At 37.6% G+C, this 24,272-nt stretch overlaps 1 pseudogene; it reads right to left on the bottom strand.

Moving 5' to 3' along the window:
* Positions 1 to 287: 287 nt before the first annotated feature.
* LOC132153271 (phospholipase D1-like) lies at positions 288 to 22,391 on the bottom strand (annotated as a pseudogene).
* Between the last annotated feature and the right edge of the window lie 1,881 nt (positions 22,392 to 24,272).

Raw genomic sequence — 24,272 nt, 5'->3', positions numbered from 1 at the left:
CAGGGACAACAGAAAAACAGCAGAAGAATGAATGTTTAGACATGCATCTATAGATAGCTCCTCGATTGCTCTACAGAAGTATGCACACTACTGACAGCACATACAGCATCATTAGATGACATGCATCAAAAGAGAGGACAGCATTACAGGTTCAAAGATTCTGAAAAGGCAGAATCAGAGCACAAGTAAACATCTGACTAAGCCAGTTAATCACATTTCTAAAATCAGTAATAAAAAGAAGCTCTGTTCTCAGAAAGAATCAAGGGCTATTTCGAGTGTGTGGTGAGGAAGGTCAGCGCTGTGCTCTTACCTTTTGTGAGTGATTTACCTTGTCATATAGGCCTACACTGGCGTTCTTGGCTGCAGTCACCATCCGGAGTTCCTTGTAGAATCGGTCACTGATGGGTTCACTGATGTATGTCTCGTTGCCCAGCAAGCCAAGTACAAGCCTAAAAAAAGAGATTGCTTTCACACTCAAAATAACTCACTTTGTGATGTAACAGAGCAAACAAAATATATGATAATATATTTAAATAAACAGTGTTAAATTATGCTGTATATAAACTAGATCATATTTTACATGAAAATAAAAAGAAAAAAAATATTTCACATAAAGAGAAGGAACTGTGTTTTAGGACTAATATTTACAGATATATTTTATGCAGTATGTATACATTATTTTTATTTTAAGAATTAAGCACATTTCCCCAACAAAATTCTAAATTTTAATAAAGCAAAAATTAACAATATATTTAAACTGATTTCATAAAAAATATTTTGTGTATAAATGTTTAGTTTTACATGAATGGAGGGAGTTACATCATGAATTTAGTACCAATTTAATGTGTAAAATAATCATAAAAATAATGCAAGTATATATCAGAATAATATGAAGAAAATGAAGCCTTTTTATGACAATTATTATTTTTATTTTTTTGTATCTTTGTGGCTTTCACTTCAAGAAAAATGTCAAAATAGAGTCAGACATTTATTTTCGGGATTCACCCAATGAATATTAATGATGTATTTCACAGGACTGTGAAATCTCCCACTGCAAAGGGAAATCCTGTTGTCATGTTGCTCACGTGTAACAGGAAAGCAGACCTGAAGCACTCCTTCCGTTGAGACAGAGCGAAACTGCCAGCCTGATAACTCTCTTCATCCAAGACAGAGGGCTGGATTTCTGTCTTCAACAACCACAGCCATCTCACGGTCTCTCTTTCCCAGCATTCTCCTGTCATTGATGTTTGCAGATCACAGATACCTATCAGACACTTTTACGCTTTTCCCACTATCATGGTTAATGCCTGTGGGGAGTGTTGGGAGTGTGCTCTGGATCTGCACTGGGGTGTGACCTCTACTGAGAGCCTCAAGGACATTTCAGTGAAAAACCCTGATATTTGTCGTTTTTCTTCTTCAAAGCTTATTCATAAGGACAAGAGGATAACTGGAACTGATAAAGACAAACAGGATTTGAGCGACGTCAATGGGATTTTAATAATGCATTTGTGATGACTGAGGAGACAGGCGTGACTTTGCTTTTCATAAACATCTGTTGTTTGTTATTCTGCACTTGTCCGCAATTACATGTGTTTTGTTTGACCGCAGTGGCCCCTAGTGGCGACTAACAGGTTTACAGCTTAAAGATTTCAAATGACATAACGTGCATTTGCAAGACCATCTTGTGTGCATAAACCTAACAACAATAATAATATATATTACAAGTATAATATAATATTTAGATCTAACTTTACATACAATTATTTTCTTATCCCTTTAACTGCCCCACCAAGAAAAAGGCATTTGAAAAATTATTTGTTTGCATTTTTTGTCTTCTTATGTCGCTAGTTTCCACACTCAATCTTTTTTTTTTTTCAGAACATGCCATAATGTTTGTAATATCTGCCTCTACCAAATGGTTGAGATGTCACTTAATGGTAAAAATGCCAGAATTCATACACATACTATAAAGATCAGAAAATGTGAACTATAATACTAATTTATTAAAAGAAAATCTAAATAAAATAGTTTTTTATATTGAATCTTCTTTATTTATTAAAGTATGCCGTAAAATATTTAAAGTTTTCATTTTAACACAGGAAATTATGTTTTCTTGTTTTTTAAACATTAAACTAAAATAACAGAAATAACTAAAAGTAACAAAACCAACATTCTTTCTGCATTCAAAACTAAAAAACTAAAAAATAGGAAAAGATAGTAATATAATGGCATTTTATGCTTTTATGATTCAAGAAACACGTCGTCAAGTGTGGTAGTGCAACAGGATTTTATTTATTTATTTTTGTAGATAAATGAGCATTTCTTTGTAAACCAGCAATGCTGTGCAGTGTAAGTCTTGAGCCAGGAGTATCCTCTGGCTCCATCAAGGAAACTGTTTTTAGAGTGTTTTTGCCTTTTCTTCTTTTCTAACATGGAAGCTTAGTAGAGGACATGCTTGTTGAGGGAACATCATCTTCATCCAGGGACTCAAAAGGACTGTCACCAGCTACCTCTTCTCGGACGGGGTGATTATCCGGATCCTCTATTGCAGTGGATCTCTAACCTCGCGATGAAGTACCCCCAGCACTGCAAGTTTTGTATGTCTCCCTATGTCTGACACATCCACTTCAGGTTTTGCTGTCTCCACTAATGAGCTGATTAATGAAAAATAAACAAGAGCTGTGTTATATTCATAGCTATGAATGATCAGAAGTTTATTTTCAGCAAATTGTACATTCTGACTGTAGATATGGATGACCTGAAAACATTGGCATTGCTTTTCTACGTTTATCATAAAGTGACAAGTCAACTGTTTGGTTGAGCATGTTTTTGAAAAATTATTAAAAACATACTAAAGTTTTTTCATGGCACCAAGTAACAATTTTGTACAGTTAGGGCTCTTACAGTGTAATATGTTAAAAAAATATATGCTTACCTTGCAAAATGTCACCAAGAAGGGCTCACATTACAGGGGTGATTTCTTTGTTTCTTTGTGCTGTTGATTGACACTCTGACATCTAGTGGATTTTTTTGGCATAACATACCTCAACCAGATGGTAGAGATGGCTCAATCAGCTTGAGTTAAGTTAGGTACTCCTCTCAATAAAATATAGGGTCTCAAAATGCGCTCAACCATTTTGTCGAGCAGGCAGATGGACTGTCCATACGTCTAGGCACTATGTACACCACAATTCAGTTTGTGTGTGTGTCTTTTAAAAAAGTATCTTATGCTTACAAAGGCTGCATTTACTATTTTAATATATCTTCAAATGTAATTTATCCCTGTGATGGCAAAGCTGAATTTTCAGTATCATTCCTCCAGTCTTCAGGGTCACATAATTCTTCAGAAATCATTCTAATATGCTGATTTGGTGCTCAAGAAACATTTAGTGAAGTGACATTCAGCCAAGTATGGTTACCCATACTCAGAATTCGTGCTCTGCATTTAACCCATCCAAAGTGCACACACACAGAGCAGTGAACACACACCTGGAGCAGTGGGCAGCCATATGCTGCAGTGCCCAGGGAGCAGTTGGGGGTTCAATGCCTTGCTCAAGGGCACCTAAGTTGTGGTATTTCTTATTATTATCAATGATGAAACAGTTGCTGCTTAATATTAAAAAAATTGTAATATGCTACCATTCAAAAGTTAAGAGCCAGTAATTGTTTTAACTAATTTGCAAATAATAATAATTCAATGAATTCAGCAAGGATGCACTAACTGAACACAAAAGACAAAAGTAATGGTTGCCCATCCAGGTCAGCATGAGGGCGCAGACCACAAAATGAAATGTACTTGAGCCAGCAATCTGCCACTGCAGACAAATACAAATACATCCGAACAACTTTCTTCATTCTTGTCCTGTTATAAGGAATTATACGGACATGATTTTTGCAAATTTTACAGATATAGTGTAGGTTTATTTTTCTTCATACTAGTCTGCTCACTCACACATTTGAGACTCTAATGGAGTGCTCCCCTCTGCACATTGTCCTGAAATAGAGAAAGAGGGGTTTCTTTTCATCTACTTCCTGTCTTGCACCAATTATATTTCTTAATTCTTCTTCACCTAACCAATCACATCGCTCGCTGAACCCCAGTGACCACAGCACCCTCACTGCTCCTCTTATCTAGCCTAGTGTTGAGAGTCGAAGCTGGGGTTGTAATCGTCTCTCTGTTGTCCGTGAGGAGTTGTTTACACATTACACGTGTAATTTGCTGCGAGCTGCCGTTCAGGTTGCATTTTTACCCTTAATTGTGGCAATTTGGTGATAACTGTAGACGCATGCTTGCAGGGTTATTACCTGTAATTAAAGTGCATGATTGCTTTGATGGCTTGGACTGCAAATAAGGCACAGGAACTGCATCAGAAGCAAAATCTCATCAGTTGATTTATTAGTTGGTTCACATATTTAACACATGTGCATGATATTGTACATATTTAAACAATATCAATCAAAAGTTTGGTGTCAGTAAGATTTTTTTTTAATGTTTTTGAAAGAGGTTCCTTAGGCTCACCACAGCTTTATTTGTATGACCAAAATCAGAACATTACAATTTTACAGTGCCATAAAATGGTTTTCTATATTTTACTTGAGCACTCTTCAATGAATTGATAGTTGGAATAAAACAGCACTTCTGAAATACAAATTGGAATCAAAGTTCATAAAATGTATGCATGGTTACTGAGCACCTAAAAACAATTTTTTTTTTTACTCTGCACTGAAGACCAGACATAGGCCCTATACCAAACTGTGAAGTTGATATACATTTGTGGTCATATATTTGACCTCTGTAGATTAAATGTTTGTTGTTCTGGATGGCTGATACACTAAATGAATCGACTCCTCGTGGACCTGTGTCCCAATAGAAAAAAAAGCTTGGGGGAAAAAGATAGAATCACAATGGATGGTTTCAATTATCACACAACACATATTTCTTAGTACATATTAGTGCAAACTCGGATTCTCCAAAATTATTCTAGAAAAGACATGGATGATTTCGCCAATATTGCCGGTTCAAAGCAGGACCCATGTGGTTTGGTGGTGATATCTCACCTGAACATTAGCCTGTGCTGATTTGCCGCTGTACTCAGCTGGCACCATGGGTGCGGATAGAGACTTGGGCATGAGGCAGGGGTAGCACGTCACCCCCGCACACTTCTTCACCAGCTAGCAAATAAAAGGAGAGTTGATTGGGATCAGACAGAAACGCCCGATGTTGACTCCAAAAATCACACCCCTAAAGAGCGCTAATTACTGTGCCACATCCAGATAGACTGTTGGGCTGACCATCAACCCCTGCCTGGTCCCTCCACTCCCCAGAGAGCGTTTGTTTGAGGCTGAATAAAAGTCTCTGTTCCTCTGTATAGTCTTAGACAGTGCCACTGATTACAGTAAATTGATGGCTATGTGTGCGAAGGTTTTCCAAAAGTAGGTTTTTAATGGCTATTGTCCTAACTAGACTATACTCAGACTGTTTTCAACTGGGCCGGGAACATGGTTCAAAAGGTCGTTTGAAGATGAGATGAGCTTTGTTTCCTGGGAAACAAAAGAAATGTTGATGTTGCCACCCTCTACCAATTATCTACTTTTTTTTTCTTCTTCACAATATTTGGTCACATTGTTTTGTTTTTGATTCATCTAGACTTTCTGTTCTGTTCTGTATAAAACAGTGTCATTACATCAAAAGTCACAAAACATATTTTGTTCATTTAAGTTGGAGTTTCTTTGGAAGTTTTAGTTTTCTTGATGTTTTCACCCCTGTTAAAGGAAATGCTTGTGGTGCAAATTAGCGAGCTGTACACCATGTCAGCTTACACTGTGGGTAAGCGGTAATCTGGGCTGTATGGTTATAAACAGATGGTTCTCAGGCAATTATCAACTGGCATAATGTGTTGATTAAAATCCATTGAGCCCTGATGAGGGAGAACTAACATTAACTCTGCTCACAGGCTGTTGGCAGCTGCCCAAGCGATACTCATAACTCCAGTGACCTTGATAGTGAATCACATTTCTGAATCACCAGTTCTAAAAAAGGCTTGAATTAAACTAATTCAATTTTTTCTTCATATTACAGGTACAGAACATAAGCGTAAAGTTAAAACACTGATCATATGATTAGAGAGTTGAGAATAGCTGCTAATTCTAACTCTGTGATAGTAGATAATAGCAAGTTAGTTTAGCACGTGTAAAAATGCATTTTTTGTAAATAATAAAATAAAAGTCAGCTGTTATTTGTAATAAAAGTTTAGATGATAAGACTGCAGGATGATGTATTTTACAATGTGGATTCAAATGTTTATTTATAATCTTAATTCTGAGTTTAGGCACAAAAAAAATATATAAACATATTGCCGTTCAAAAGTTCGGTCGTATTTATGTGAAGAAGATTCGTAAATCAAAACTGAAAGTAAAACATTTATAAAGTTACAAGTGATTTCTGTTTCAAATATATGCTGTTTTTTAATTTTATTATTCATTGAAGAATCTTTAAATAAAAAGTAACAGTTTCCACAAAAAATAATTCTTATGTTTTCAAAAAAAAAACATATTTCTTGAGCATCAAATCAGAATATTAGAATTATTTCTAAAGAGTAATGGGACATTACAGACTGTAATGGTTGCTGAAAATTCAGATTCGTCATTAAACTACATTTTTTAATATGTTACTATAGAAAAGAGTTATTTTAGATAACGATAAAATTTTACAATATTCATGTTTCACTGTATTTTTTGATAAGCCTTCTTGCATAATAAATGCATTAAAAAATGCATAAAAAATCCTATGCCAAGCTTCTGAACGGTACTGTGTATTCACTACCTAGTATGCACAGCGTATACGCTAGTCGTCATTATATCTCATTACTTCCAAACAAATCACTGACAGGATTGTTCCCACTTTACAATACTTTCTTTGTTGTGAATGTGATGAGCGGCGTTACCTAATCAACAGCAAAAGATATAAATGAGACTGTCTTTAAGCCGTAAATTCTCATTTCCACTAAACACCTCATCAGAGGCATTCAACTGGCTTTTGTTTGTCCTTCTCTGCCACACACACACCTGGCTTCCTCCCCTTTAATTATTCACCAGCAGAGTGTCTGATCGTTAGCCAAGCCTGAAATATGACTGGCATAATCCAAAGGAAATCATACAGGCCTCAAACCAATTCAATTACTGAACAATCAAAGTAAAAATGCCTCTAATTGCTCTGAAAGGGGGCTGAGAGTACGGGCGGCCATTGAATGCTGACAGCATTCAGAACAGGACACAATGAGCAACTGCAGGGGGTGCTAAGCTCAAGCTAATAAAGATGTCTTTTCAAAAAGACTTGAGAGAGGGTGGAAACCTCGGCTTCATGCATGCTCTGTGATCTTTAGTTCTTACATTGAGACTTCTGAATGGAGGGGGTACTTGTGCACTTTCTATCAATTAAAAAAAAAAAATTATATATATTATTATTTTTTTTTTTTTCTGGACATTCATGAAGATATGCTTTATAGTCGCACTGTATAACAAACAATTCAATATATACTCAAATTACTATATTATTTGACTTTCAAATGTAAAACTTCCCCAGATTAAAATTATTTTGCTAATAGGTTGCTCTTTTATAGTAAAAAAAAAAAAAAAAGGTTCAGAAGGTACTTACTTTTGATGTTTTAATTTAACTAAAATTTTCCTTTTAAAATTGTTTAAATAATGCTAAATATTTAGTTAATCCTAAAATCTCAGATTTTTTGATTTCTTGACATTTCTGAGAACAGTTTGGGACTTATTTTAGGTTTATTTTTTTTCTGAGATGTTGAGTCTTTTAAATCGAGGTAGCAGAAGATCTCCATTTCCTTTTCATTTAATCGTACTGTTTAAAGGAGAAACACTGAGATCGCTGAGAATGTTTCTAAATTCCTACCTTTGTAAAGTTCCATGTCTGAATGAAATATCGTGCAATAGCTCTTGCAGCATTCCCATGAACCAGCACCCCAATATCATGTCAGGGCATCAGTGGTGTCTTAAACCTGTCAATGAAATCTTAACTAGAGAGAGAAAAACAAAACAAAACTATAATTCATAATAACATTAGCTAAACCATTATACAGAGATGACAGAAAGGCCTTTTTAAGCCATAACAGTGTTGTCTTTCAGCGTCTTTGTCAATGCACAACCATTTTAAGAGTATTTAACTACATTCATCTCAGACGTCTCCATTCTCCTGCTGTGTCCTACCCAGCTGTCACTAGGTGCAAAACCACGTCACATTCACAAAACAGATACAGAAATTAAGTTATCTACCTCAGCCAAGAGATTGTTGGAAAACAACTTCTATGTCTTCTTTCCCTCACTTCGGTGTTGGAGGGATCATTTAATTTGCATAGTTGTAATTTTTGTTTGTCTAGTTTGCTAGTTTGTTTTTGTCTTAAAGTCTAAAGCGCTACCATTACAAAAATAAAAATAAAACAATACATGATATTTTGGCTGTGATTTGCAGATATGCTTCATCTGGGTTTTAACTAAATTGTTCTGTATCATCAAAAGGTTTGTTGAGTTTTGTCATAGGTTTGTGCTCTTAGGAGACAGGCACACAACACAGTAGTAATCCAGCAAGATAGGCTATATTTTAATTCAAACTTCAAATTAGGAGAATACCCAGGGGACAGATAAATCAGAGAGCAATTAGACATGACAGTGAATGGATGAAGACTAAGGGAGAACAGAGTAAAAAAAACTCAGAGCCCAACCTGGGCTCTCATAACACCCGAGCAGTGCCACAGACTGATCGACTCCATGCCACGCCGCATTGCTGCAGTAATTCAGGCAAAAGGAGCCCCAACTAAGTATTGAGTGTTGTACATGCTCATACTTTTCATTTTATACTTTTTAGTTGGCCAAGATTTCTAAAAATCCTTTCTTTGTATTGGTCTTAAGTTATATTCAAATTTTCTGAGATACTGAATTTGGGATTTTCCTTAGTTGTCAGTTATAATCATCAAAATTAAAAGAACATTTGAAATATATCAGTCTGTGTGTAATGAATGAATATAATATACAAGTTTCATTTTTTGAACGGAATTAGTGAAGTAAATCAACTTTTTGATGATATTCTAATTATATGACCAGCACCTGTATATATATATATATAATCTATAGTAGTATGTATAGTAGTAGAATGTATAGTAGTAGTATATATCAACTTATAAAGACTGATTAGTTCTCTCAGCTGTATCATGTCAGCTTCTGTGAATAAGGTTTAGTTGTGTGTGTATAAATTTATAGACACTGGATTTACGTATCAATATATGCATGTCACACAGATGTGTTTGGTTGTATGTGAGTACGCTGGAAAGTATAGCAAGGCTCTTGGTGTAACATTCCCGAGTGAGAGGTGTCCTGGAATTAAGACTTTACCTACTGTAATGTTCTACACACATAACGAACACAAACACAGCTTCTGTTGTGTAACAGCAAAGCATTTGTTATATCAATGTAAAACTTCTATTACTGGACACATAATGGTCACACTTTATTTTAAGGCAATTAATTTAAGGTTAAGGTTGTTTTCTCCCTGTTCCTCCACTAAGGGCAAAATGAAGCTCACACAGATCTCCCCTGGATCCTCCACTGAGCCCGAATCTCCTGCTTTCCCTGTTCCTCTTCTCCCGTCTGAATTTCTTCTACCACTGTGTTAAGCTTCATGTCCTCACCCTCCTCTACCGTGGCAACTGACTGCTACACGACAAAAATGAATACACATAAGCAACACTTGTGTTATTTAATAAGCTTTGAAGCTAATAGCTGCATACCAATAATTCTATGCACTAAAAGTATGTACATTGTTGATGTTGATGTACTTTGCTTCATACTATAAAGTTCATATATTAAATAATTACTTTATAAAACAATTTCTTTAAACATTTTAAAGAGATAAAAAAAAAAAAAAATTCATAAATTATTCACCCTGTTTATTTTGTTCCAAACCTGTGTCTTTATTTCTTCTGTGGAACATGAAGATGTTTAGAAAAATGCCTCTATGTGTATTTGTCCATATAATGGAATCTATCTATCTATAATTTTATAATTGATCCATTCCAATATATCATATATTTCCCTTAGTTTTTTCCCTTAGTTTAGCAACACTTATTCTCCACCACAAATATTAAGCTCTGGGCACCTTTGGTATCCTATTTTTTAAAACACTCACATATATTGTATGCAACATGGGATGTATGTCTGCTTTGATTCTTTCTACACTTTGTAGTATTTAATTCGTTTTTTAAATGGACTTAGTCTTTATCTGAACTCTCACTGGTGCACAATCCAGCGCCAAACAGCGAAGACAACCTTTCCCATACACACTCTGGACCATTAAACAACGAAAACTTCCATGTTAACTATATGGCTAATATGCCAGGCTAGCTGTCAGCATGCAGTATGCAGGGAGAATGGTAATTGCCACCCGTGCGGCATCAGCCCAGGGAAGCTATCTGATGTGTGAGAGTTAATGGCTCATGGGGGACCATATTGCCCTCGACTTGACAAATGGCAAATGTCAGAGCACTATTCTCCTGGTGGGCATAATTTTATTAAGTGCAAATATCACTGTGCTCCTTAGGAGACGTTTTGAAAGGTTAGACTAACAGCTGTAACAGTTTCATGTATATTAGCAAAGATTTTACAGTTGAGGAGCCCCGCACTGATAGATACAGTCACTCAAGCATGCTAAGAGAAGACTCTTTGTAAATGCAATAAGTGCCTTCATCTGGGTTCAAATCATGTTTATTTAAAAGCTCAGACCCATATTTAATGACACAATGGCAGGCAGGTAGGCAGCAGGCCGGGAGAGGTGGCATACAGACAAAATCAAGCTCCCATTTAGTGGCCCCAGTCATTTGTTGACTCACTCATCCATGCAGGGCCTTTATGTTTAATGCAGCTCTCAGGGGGGAAGGAAAGGCCCAGTGAGAAGGACTTGAATTATCAACCACAGGCCCTTCAAGGGTGCCCCAGATGCTCTGTAATTGCAATTTTGCATTTGCTCGTTGGAAAAAGAAAAGAATAAGAAGGCAGAGGCCCTGAATTACCCGCCACAAAATCAATCCCAGTAAGCATACAACTGAAATGCAGTCTGGACCAGTCCTTTATGAGCACCATTGTTAGAACAGCTTCAAAATATAAATCACTACAATTTTAATTTAGGTTAGCTCTTAGTGCTTTCAAGTATGAATCACAGATCAATACAATTACTTCATAACATAACACACAAATAAATATGCAACGGTCCTACAGATGAATTTACATTACATTGTAATAGGTAGCTTTAAACAGAAGATGTTATTTTCAATACTGATTGGTGCATCGGTACACATGTTCAGAGGAGGCTTTAGCAAGCATCTCTCAGGTGTGTTTTGACTTCCCCCATTGAGGTCTTTGACAGATATCAGAAAAAAACCCAGCTGGCAATATGTATGGCATGTTAAAAAACATTGAGGGGTCACTCTCAAGGGGTCACATTTACAAGAAGTTTATTCCTGTCCAATTCACTTACACTTCTGTGACTCTGAGAAGAAGTGATCAAATCTATTTCTGATTTGCCCTCTTTCTGAATATAAATCCCTAAAAAAATAACAAGGATTTTCTTGTTCTAATTTTATTGTCACTCCTAATCTAAAAAAGATAATAATCTTGCAAAGCACAACTGTTTTCAACACTGATAGTTTAGTGAGCACCAAATCAATATGTTAGAAGGAACATGTGATGGAGTAATAGCAGCTGAAAATCATTTTTGCCATCATTAAAAAACATAAATGTATAAAATGTTATATTAATAAAGAAAAGTTATTTTAAATTGTAATAATATTTGATAATATAACTATTTGTACTGTATTTTAATCAAATAAATGCAGCATTGGTAAGCATAAGAGACTTAAAAAACTTTAAAATAAATAAATTAAAAACACAAACTTCTTATCCATAGTGATGGAGCAGAATGGGTTATGAGATTAATAATTCTATGTAGTATAGTAATGATGCTTGCCTATAGAGTACTGTGTAATAGTGGTGGTCTTACATGAGTGAGGCTGGGGGATAGAGCAGGACTGTGCTGAGGGCTTCTTCTCACACTTCCCACATCAGTCAGGCGGTGTTGGGAATCATCCAATCTTCCATAGGCCAGGTCAATCCCTCCCAGGAAAGCGAGTGACTGGTCATTCACTACCAACTTCTCCTGATGAGCCTAGAGCAATGCTGTGGAAGGCATATGATCAGGGTGTCGGATGACCTGTCAGTCAATTGAGATGGGCACAAGACACTAGGCAATTATTTACTTAAGAAATGAAAGCTTTAGCCTAAGTTCTGCCAGGAAGACTCAATTACTTCGTCACTAATTACCTTCCTCATTATCCAATCACGTCTCTATACTTTGGTATAAAAGATCGTACTTACACATGTTTGAGTTCACAGATGCCGACGTGATAACAACCGCAGATACCGACACAATTGTTCCTTGTTCAAGCTGTCGCGTTTATTGATTTACTCGCTATAGTTAAGTTTGTGTCCTGCAAACTATAGCGAGTTCGACGTTCCTCTAAGATGCACACGAGATCCTTGGCTTTGCTCCGTGTTGCGGTGATTATCTGCGGTCGTTCGTGTCGGATGATATACAAGCTTTGGCTTTTCTCGGCAGAGGATGTGAAAAATTTTCGGAGTTTCGTGTGCTTTCCAAGGTTTCGTGTGCTTGTGGCGTTTGGCCATTCATTTTATTCTCTGCAAGGCTTTATACCCACACGTTCAAGATAAAGCACTGGGCGTTTCGTGCTTGTTTATCTAGCAGACTCGCACTGCATAATTAAGATGTTGATTATAGTGCATGCAATGTTTCGAATAACTCCTTCGTAATGAGACATTTTAAGGCTTGTAATAAAAGCTACAATCTTTTATACTGATAAGGATCGTTGGCATTTCTGTAAAAATATGCTTCGTCTAGCACACTTAAATTGTGGTTTTAATCCTATGCTATCTTTGTTTATTCAGTCATTGCTTAATTTTCGTCTATTCCTGGATGCTTCGTTCTGGAATGCTCTCACCTCATCTTTACACGGCTTACTCTTGGACTAGCGCTATTATGAACACTGGATCTATCAAGCTGATGTGTATATGGACCCTTTCATTTGAGTCGTAGGTAAGATTCGGCTCAATGCTCAGTATGCATCTTAAGTCCATGTGACACGAAGATGCTGCTGACTTTATTTCAGAGTAGTGACATATCTCCAGTTTAAACCAAATATTAATCAGCGGGCATGTTTTGTTTGCGCTCCTTGTCTCAGTCTCACTCATAGCAAACTAATGGCTGGAGGGGTGTGTTAAGGAGGTCTGCACATGCTGTCAAACTGATGTCATCAGAAAAACTATGCATTACAGAGTGGAATGTTCAGATTTCGACAAAGATTACGAAGACAAACAATGATTAATTGTTACATCAAGATTAACAATGCGTGCTAGTAAGTTTAAGTCAATTTAGATTTTATGGGGACTTTAAGCTGCAATCTAGGCTTGTTTATTTCACACATCTACTGGTGTTGGTTCATTCTGTCTCTCATACCTTCGACTTCAGTCTTACTCGGCTGTTGCGGCCTTCACATTACACTTCAGACTTTCAGACAGCTGTGCCCCTCAGCCAACTCGGATCCTTCAATCTGCCCTCCGTTAGCAGACATAATACTAAACTAAACGAACTGCTTGCGTCAGCTAGAAATCGCATTTCTAAAGGCGTCGCTCCCTCTACACTCAAAGTCTACACGTCAGCATGGTCCGCTTTTCTAATGTTTCGTTTTCCTTCCAAATTTCTGTTTTACCTATTCCAATTTCGACTGTTTGCTCCTTTCTCGTCTTTAATTTTAAAAATCGCAATCTTAAAATTTCTCTATTCGCAGACTCCTTGCCGGCATCCAATTCTACGCTGAATTTTATAATCCTAATTTTCAAAGCCTTTTTCTGAATATTCCGTTCGATTACTACTTAAGGGGTTAGCTAAATCTCCCAACAAAATTAAAGACAAACATCTGCTTTACCATGCCATATTGCAAATTGATTACTTCCGTCAGCTATGGCCTTCTTTCTAAGTACCTCAATATTCTTCTCGAGGCAGTGTTTATCTGCATTCTACGGGTTTATGCGTCCAGGGGAATTCACTCAGAAACTAATTAACTTGATCCTGCTCGTGGCATTCCTTTTCAGATCTACGATTTGGACCTAAATTCTTCACACTCTTCTGAAGCACTCCAAACCGATGCGCAAGGTTCTGGTGCTACCTTAACAATTTATAAAATCAATTTCTGTCCCTTCTCAGCCACGGTGAAATTCCTTAAAATCCGGCTTAGAACTTCTAAAGACGCACCGCTCTTTACTCTACCTAACGGAGCACCCGTTTCCAAGGCCTGTTTTAGAACCCCCTTAACCGCTGTTCTCAAGCTGCAGTCTATCCCCCTCTCTCTATACCAGCCATTATTCAGAATTGGACCAGCTACTTCAGCAGCTGAACGAGGAGTCTCACGTCAGCTATTAAGATCATGGGCAGATGGTCTTCCTCAGTGTTCGAATCATACATCAGACCTGACCATTCTCGAAGCTCAGCAAGCTCTCCTGTTAGAAATCAGGTAAATTCATGCAATTACTGGTGGTGGTGTTACTAGCGGTAAAAAAAAATACAAAATAAATAAAAAAATAAAAAAATCTTACTATCTGTATGGTCTACTGAGGCCTGTCTGCGTCTGGCCTATCATGGCTATTTCTGTACGGTCTATCGAGGCCTGTCTGTGTCTGCCTATCATGGCTGTCTGCGTCTGGCCTATCGTGGCTATTCCTGTACGGTCTATCGAGGCCTGTCCGTGTCTGCCTATCGTGGCTGTCTGCGTCTGGCCTATCGTGGCTATTTTTCTGTACGGTCTATCGAGGCCTGTCTGTGTTTGCCTATCGTGGCTGTCTGCGTCTGGCCTATCGTGGCTATTTCTGTACGGTCTATCGAGGCCTGTCTGTGTCTGCCTATCGTGGCTGTCTGCGTCTGGCCTATTGTGGCTATTTCTGTATTGGCTATCGAGGCCTGTCTGTGTCTGCCTATCGTGGCTGTCTGCGTCTGGCCTATCGTGGCTATTTCTGTACGGTCTATCGAGGCCTGTCTGTGTCTGCCTATCGTGGCTGTCTGCGTCTGGCCTATCGTGGCTACCTCGATAACAACCTCCACCCTCCCCACCACCACCAGGATGGTCCTGTCCTTACCTTCCAGGGGGGGTCGGCTGCGCCCCTGCCTTCGTCTTCAGGCAGGAAATGCAGGTCCGCTACCCTCGGATTACGAACCATGGACGGGGCCTTCCGCCAAAGAACTTTATAATTATGCTTGCTGAGTTGTCAATAAATGTATGCTTCGTACGTTTTATCTCCTGAGTCTTTCTGGTAGAACAATGAAGACTGAGGTTTTGTTCAGAATATTACAATTTTTACAGTTGTCATTATTTCTTGTATGTTTGTTGTGCAAAATATACTACTTATACAATACAGTTCTCACAAGAATTTAATACTTTTATTTAGGGAGGATGCTTAAAATTAATCAAAAGTGACAGTAAAGTCATTTACAATGTTCCAAAATATTTTTTTCAAATAAATGCTGCTCTTTTGAACTCTGTTCATTAAAGAATCATGGAAACAAATGCATCAGAGTTTCCACATATTACGCAGCACAACCGTTTTCAGTGATGATAATAAAAATAAACGTTTCTTGAGCACCAATTAAGCATATATTAGACTGATTTCTGAAGGATCATGTGACACTGAAGACTGCTCAAGTAATGGCTGCTGAAAATCCAGCTTTGCCATCACATGAATAAATGACATCTTAAACTATGTTAAAATAGAAAACAGTACTTTTAAATTGTAACAATATTTCACAAATTTATGGTTGATCAAATAAATGTGTTTCAAATACATTTAAAAAATCATTCCGACCCCAAACTTTCGAACGGTACATGAAGTACCCAAATGAAGTATTACATAACACAAAATATGCAATATGCAACCAATATACAACCAGAACATATGAATACGAGGATAACCTGCCTGAAAATGTTTTTTTTTTTGGATCTATGATGTAATGAATCCTTCCATCACTTAGATTTTACAAGATCGAATTCGACAAACTCTTTTGCAAATTGACCAAATGTCCCAAATATCAGTTAAAGAAACACAGTGGGCCCTTGGCCAAAAATAACACCACAATGTAGATGGTGTCAACATTTGTGTGAAACAGCTGCGTCTCCACCAGCTTTGGTAAAGTCTCTGGAGGATGCTGCCCCTGGCAGGTGTTTCTACACCAGCAGGGCTCAGGAATACCTCCACCCAGCTGCTTCGTCGCACACATCCTTGGGGTGTAGATCCCAAGCCTCTTCTCAGAGTCACTCCTCTGCCAAGACTCAACCAGCGCTCCAATAAGATAATGTGACAGCACGTCAGTCACACACCGGCCTGGGGTGCTACGGTGATGAATACCACAGCGCTATGGTGCCACAGAAGCTCTGTGGCACCAGGGGAGAAAGCAGCCTCACAGCCTCAGGCTCTTATGTAGAAGATCGGCAAGGAAGAACCTGACCATCTCCAGACACGATCCGTAGGGTTCCCAACGCAGCAATCCCTCTCATTCTACTACAGAGAATTTTGGCAGTGTCCAAACAGGATCAAAGTAACATGCTATTCTTTTGTCCTGAGGTATCGGGCATGCTGGGTACTCTTGTGCTTTCTATGATTTGTTTTGATTGAACCTTAGTTCTTGGAAAGATGTGTGTAGACATGAAAGAAGAGTGAAAAGCTGATTTGGAGAGGCAGGTCCCCTCTGTAATACTCACATTTCTGGACAAAATTCTCTTTTGACAATGTTTGACATACTGATCGACTCACTCTGATGTTAGGGTGAAGTCCCATCAGGGTCTTCTTCGTGTTGAGACCCATCACTAACTCGACTTCTTTGTAGAGCATGACAAATATCTTCCCTCCTTGTTGCTGAGCTAACAAATGACAAAACATTGTTTAACAACTTTTGGACTGGGAAAACCAAAGAGAACTGGGTGAACTGTGAGGTGCAACATAATATATGGATGTGTGAAATGGAAAATGAAACTGGATGAAGTCCAGATTTGAGCAGGTGTTCAGACTCACTGCTTTCCGCTTGAGGACATGGTCTAATCTCCACATGTTCCCATCTACTACTGGTCGTTTGAGGAAGATTTCTGGGCTTAATCTGATGGCCATATCAAACCCAATCAATGCTCTGACAACTTCTATACATCTTTCATTCTTTATTTCTTTTATATTAATGGGATAGTTCACCCAAACAATTAATTCAGCCTCACGTTGTTCCAAACATTTATGGCTTTTTCTTAAATCTATCAAAAACAAAAAGTTAATTTTTAAAGAACATCCTGGGCATCTTTTCAAAATTCTCCTCCACAGAAAGAAAGTCACACAGTTTAAAACAACAGGGTGAGTAAATCATGACAGAAATTTCACTTGCTAATGAACTATTCCTTTAAAGATATATTCTTGCTTGGTTCAGTGGGTACTATTAAAATTATTAGTCAATGAGACCACAGTACTATAAAACCATTTATGATTTCTTCTCCTTTTGCAAAACACCTCAAATCACATTTCCATCACAAAAAATAGGAATGATAAAAAAAAAAAAAAAAAAAAAAATATAAAAATGGTGCATTAAAAGGTGCGACATAAGCGCTCACAGAATTGTAAAAGCTAGGCACATGGGGAGTAATTGAAAATGATTTTAATCTGTACCACCAGGCTGTGATGAAGATTTCCTCCTTTGCTCCTTCCAGGGCATCAGCGATGCCATCAAAGTATCCAGCTGCGTTGACAAACCTTCAAAAGTAGCACAGGGCGCTTCATTTAAGAACTGTGTCAGAGAAAATGTTCTGGCAGGCGTTGCTCACGTCAACATAAAAAGAACAAAGAATGAGGGACTAGCTGAATGCCTGAGATTACTGTAATACTTTAAATAAAAAAAAATATTGTACAATTTAAATATATTTACAAATAATAAATTATGTCTTCTGTTTTAAATTGGAGTATCTTAATTAATGTAAATAATTAATGTGGCAGGATAATTTCTCTTCATTTTGATGTAGTGTTTTCTCTGACAGGTGTGAAAGACCCATGACGGTTTGATAGGAAGTGCCCTGTCCAAAACAAAATTGTTGATTAATATGTGTTTTTGTCATTGCAAAACTAAATACAAAACTAAATAAAATAAATATATAAAGAAACAAAATGCTTTTAGAGAATACTGAGAATACACACACATATACAGTATATGCACATATATGTATATAAAGCTTTTGAAAGCATGCTTAATAGCAATTATTGCATGATGAAATTGCTAAAATATATAAAAAAAAAATTCTCAACCTGCCTGCAAAGATTCTCAATCGTGACTCCATGCCTGACTCCGGTCTCCCGGGTCCCTATTTGATGTGAAATCCCTTATCGTATAGAATCACAGTGCCTACTTGCCATCCTCTGGCCTCATGTAGAGAACAAAGGAGTCCTTTACCACCAGACATCTGAAACATGAAGCATTCACCGCATGAGAGATGAAACAAGGGGGAGAGCCATTTTATCAGCTGTGGGAAAACATCATAATAACCTAAATAAGTAAACAACCGCAACAGAAGACATGCCATGACCCAAAACTCAGCAAGGCTGCAATCCGAACTGGGGCTGAATCTTTCAGTGTTTGCTTTTAAGAGCCATGCGAATTATGTAAGTGTAATGTTACTGTAGCTGCTCGTCAAAGAAAAACAATAACACTGTCAGGGACAGATGAAGATATTCAAGAAGTTCTACATCAGCATCTGTTATTCACCAATATTCATTTCAGGGCTCGGTGTTCTTACTTGTGAACCCATGAGACAAAGATCACACACTGATTGAAGTGTTTTTCTCAGAAAGATATTATATCCTCACATTGTGAAAGGTGAAAAATAAAAATTCTGGTTTTCATTACAGTATCATGATTTCCTGAGTGTAACATGTAAAACAGCTCTCACCTTTTGGACCACCGGTAACAGACGCTGTTGGATCTGCACCAGTAACATACAGAGAATGTGTTTCCTCCTGATTTCTTTAAGATCAGACCTTCACTTTTGTCAAGGCAAATTAACATAAATAAACAAATACGAATGAGGCGTTCTTTTTTCTATTTCATGTTATTATGTACATGCTTAAATTACTTTTGGTCCGAGATCCTGAATAAATGAGATCTGACTCACTTCCAGAAATTCAAGCTGAAATGACATTCAGTTAGCATCAATAAGCCTCAATCCAGCTTTATGGCAAATGTATATGAGCCATACACCACCGTTACTTCCAAAATATCATCATATAAGTTCTTTGAAACATTTTAGTTATGATGACTAAAATTAAGTACATCTGCTTTGTACAGTCCTGTTCTACATTAATAATTAGCCAGGGAAGTGTGAGGTGAAAACTGAGGCAGGGGGCGAATGTTTCCGGGTACAGGTACTCTTTAATTAGCCCTGCAAACGAATGCTAATTGTGTGACTGTCAGAGAATTAGCCTGTGAAGCACTAAGCTAAGTGTGGAATCACCTCTCAGAGACTTTCTCTACAAAAGAGGCTGTTTTAATGAGTGTGGACACAGCAGGTAGAGTTCCTTCCAGAACCTTCATTCTGCCATCATGTGACACAACGATAACAATAATACTGCACAGACAGATTATATTAGTAAAATTAGTGAGTAAAAAATATATCATCTTATATACTCACTATACACTAACAGAAAGTACCATAATATTGTGCTATTTTTGGGCATGGTAACATGATAATAACACTACTCTTTAATGCTCTTTGATCATTCAGTAATGCCATTGTATTACCATCACATGGTAGTGCAACAGTACTTTTTGTAAGGGCATGGACAAGGAGAAATGTTTGAGCTGTGACTTACTGTTGCAGGTTGTGTCCTGTTTAAAGGCATTTTCAATATATTCCTAAGATAGTCCTCAAGTTGAAGCTGTTAGAACTGAGATAAACAGGTTTAAATATAATTACAGCAATTATATCATAAAACACACACATATATATATATATATACAGGTTTTTCTCAAAAAATTAGCATATTGTGATAAAGTTCATTATTTTCCATAATGTAATGATAAAAAATAATCTTTCATATATTTTAGATTCATTGCACACCAACTGAAATATTTCAGGTCTTTTATTGTTTTAATACTGATGATTTTGGCATACAGCTCATGAAAACCCAAAATGCCTGTCTCAAAAAGTTAGCATATTTCATCCCACCAATAAAAGAAAAGTGTTTTTAATACAAAAAAAGTCAACCTTCAAATAATTATGTTCAGTTATGCACTCAATACTTGGTCGGGAATCCTTTTGCAGAAATGACTGCTTCAATGCGGCGTGGCATGGAGGCAATCAGCCTGTGGCACTGCTGAGGTGTTATTTGAGGCCCAGGATGCTTCGATAGCGGCCTTAAGCTCATCCAGAGTGTTGGGTCTTGCGTCTCTAAACTTTCTCTTCACAATATCCCACAGATTCTCTATGGGGTTCAGGTCAGGAGAGTTGGCAGGCCAATTGAGCACAGTAATACCATGGTCAGTAAACCATTTACCAGTGGTTTTGGCACTGTGAGCAAGTGCCAGGTCGTGCTGAAAAATGAAATCTTCATCTCCATAAAGCTTTTCAGCAGATGGAAGCATGAAGTGCTCCAAAATCTCCTGATAGCTAGCTGCATTGACCCTGCCCTTGATAAAACACAGTGGACCAACACCTGCAGCTGACATGGCACCCCAGACCATCACTGACTGTGGGTACTTGACACTGGACTTCAGGCATTTTGGCATTTCCTTCTCCCCAGTCTTCCTCCAGACTCTGGCACCTTGATTTCCGAATGACATGCAAAATTTGTTCAAAAGTCCAGTGCTGCTTCTCTGTAGCCCAGGTCAGGCACTTCTGCCGCTGTTTCTGGTTCAAAAGTGGCTTGACCTGGGGAATGCGGCACCTGTAGCCCATTTCCTGCACACGCCTGTGCACGGTGGCTCTGGATGTTTCTGGAAGTGAACTGAAAATAATAGATGTAACTTTTCTGCTGATGAGCTGCTCCTTCTTGACGAGGGCATCAGGTCGTCGTGGTAACATTGAGATGTGTCCTCCACGAAACAGTTTACGGCCTTTGAATGACCTTTTGATTGAGTGACTGTCAAAAAGAGGAAACCTAACTGTCAATATTTAATAATTCACAAGATTGGAGTTGTGTGTCCATGAAAGCACCTCTGATTTGATTAACTGAGAGGTAACAGTGCAGTGAGGCAGAGAAAAGGGTTTTTCGTAGGGTTCAAGGGCGCTAATGAGAATACATCTGGGGCAAATTGAGTACACCCACCCAACTGAAAAATAAAAACACTCAGCAGCACAAAAAGCAATGGGGTGAATTGTGTTTTCAAGACTTGTGGTGTGTTTGTGAGAGAATGTATGCATTTAAAGATGAAATCAGCACATCTTACATTTGGCTTGGCAGGGGGATTTTTAAGAGGGCCCTGAATTTGAGCAGTTCCTGATGAAGTGCCTGGGAGTGCTTAAAAGGACGCTTGATCTTCCTCTTTAAATCTCCATGGCTCAACTCTATTGTATACAGGCTGGGATTCAGCACCTTTGAATAGATCATTTCAAGACAGACATTGTTTATTTATTTATTTATTTATTTTTTTGCAATCTGACGGTACATGTAATGAAAAAAGAAAGGAAAGGTCAGGGTCAAATGGCATGAAAGTGAGGAAATGGCTGGATATCACCAATGTCATGGGCCACAAACCTTTTCTGCAACTAAACAATGCATTTTATTAACTGTATGACTGTTGGTGAAAAAGCTGTGTTATGTGAGAGTGTATTCATTTCTTTTAGAAGCAAAGTTAATAAATAATATTGTCTAAACGAATTTGAAAAACTTTTTCTAAATTATTGGAATATGTATTACACTGCAACAAATCTGTTACTTTTTAAGACAGATGTAATGATTAAAGTAAATGCAAATAATGTTTTCTGTTTCCTGAAAGAAATAAGGTTATTAGTTTGTGGAGTAATTAGACAGGATGTGAGTCTATGACAGTACAAACAGGACAGAGGCAATTCATTAAGCAGGTAATAGACCACATTATTGTACTGTACAAATGTTCTTCATCAGTCTAAATCGATGACCGCTATAACTGCACATTCTTTCATTAAAGTGAATTACGAAACTGGAAGAGGGGAAAAGATCTGAGCTTGGAACAGCAGGAAGACAAACTAAGAAAATATAAAGAGTCCTTACCTCATTTTGAAGCCCATGGGGGAAAAACACTTCTCCTAACTCTCCTTGCACTAGAGGCTCAAAGCCTAAAGCTCTGCCACTGGTGTGAGTGTTTGAAATCTTTTTACCAGTAGTCAGACAGCTACAGCTAATCTCTGTGATGTTATCCCCCATGAGACGGGGACTGGTGGAGGATTGGCTGGCCAGAGTGGTATTTGTGTTGCTGAGTGAGTAGTGATGTGTCAGCAGTTCAAAAGTAGAGACAATCATCATTATGACACGTTGTCTATATTGTAGCTGAAATCTCAATTAAATCAGAGCTTGTGTATTCAGGGTGTATTTTTATAGGTAAACAAAACTGGATGATCAATATAAAACTGCACGTGACTCAAGATTAAGCCTAATTTTGTGGCCTTTATCCAATTCCATGAACATGTTTAGATATATAATGCAACACAATTGTCATAGGTTTAAAATCTGATTGTATGACTCATGGTTACATGAAAATGTACTCATTTTCAGGCCATGCAATAATTAGTTTTTCATCATAATATGAGAAATTTAGCATTACATCATTTGCTCACCAAAAGATCCTCTGCAGTGAATGGGTGCTGTCAGAATGATGAGATTCCAAACAGTTGATAAAAACACCACAGTGATCTACAAGTAAGCCAGATGGCTCCATCATATCAGTTAAGGTCTTGTGAAGTGAAAAGCTGTGTGCAATAAACAAATCCATAATTAAGAGCGGTTTTTAACTTTAAACCATTGATTCCAGTTAAAATATGACTCTTTTATCCATAATATTGCTTTCTCCAATGAAAAAGTTGTCTAGTCTGAATTAGGATAAAAATGTGCACAGATCAAATCTAAACAAGATCTAAACAAAGTTCTAAACAAATATGTTGGTGGGCAACAGGGGACAGACTTTATCACTAGATGAAACATATTAATGATTATGGACAGTAATTTGACCAGAAGTGATGGTTTAAAGTTGTGCCTTAATGGTGGATTTGTTTCTTACAAACATGCAAATTTCCACTTCGCTTAAGACGTAAATTGACGGAATGGAGTCAAGTTTGGACTCTTTACTGTTACGATGAAGAATCAAACTGCATCTTGGATAGCCTGAGGGTAAGTCCTTTTCAGCAAAATTTCATATTTGGGTGACCTATTCCTTTAATAGTACTTCATAGTGCTTTATTCCTCCCAATAGTAGGCCTACACTTTATAGTGACACCTCTTGGTGCGGATGCATACTGTAGTTTGTTTACTTACAGCCGACCCTCCAGTAATGTTATCTTTTCATCCTTTTAATGGCTATTTGCCAGACAGAGAAATTTTAGGGAGCACTGTGACATTTAATTCATCCACTCCTTCATTTTGGACTGTTGGACAACATAAAAGCTGTTCCACCATGTCACTTTATGCTGTTGATCTGGGCTCAGAAGTTTTTGTAATGTTGACATACAATTAGCATTTACATTATGCATATTGAGAGAACAATTATTTATTGTAACTCGGTTGTGAATTCAAAATGGCGTGTCCTTTTCTAGAAGACATATAACGTTATCAGTTTAATATGTCTAGACATTTTGTTTTAATCCATTGCCCAATTAGGAAATTAACAGTTTTAGATGAAGTATACAATATCGCTCTGTTCCACTGCTTGCCATTTCATGTCATGTAATCGTCTGTGTAGCATTCATTAGTTTGTGTGCGTCCTCTCATTATATCCACTTGGCTGGCTCAGGTCACGTGACGTTACACAGGCTATTCTTCTCCGCGCGCTAGCAGGAAGTACAAGCGAGAGGCTCATACACATAGACAGTAAAAGAAATGGACACAGCGACCCCATTGGAACTCAATTGAGACAACTGAAGCCCATTTTTAGC

This window comes from Carassius carassius, chromosome 11 (assembly GCF_963082965.1).
Source record: "Carassius carassius chromosome 11, fCarCar2.1, whole genome shotgun sequence".
NCBI classification, from domain to species: domain Eukaryota; kingdom Metazoa; phylum Chordata; class Actinopteri; order Cypriniformes; family Cyprinidae; genus Carassius; species Carassius carassius.
The sequence above is the reverse complement of the archived record's forward strand: the minus strand, read 5'-3'. Positions and strand labels throughout refer to the sequence as shown.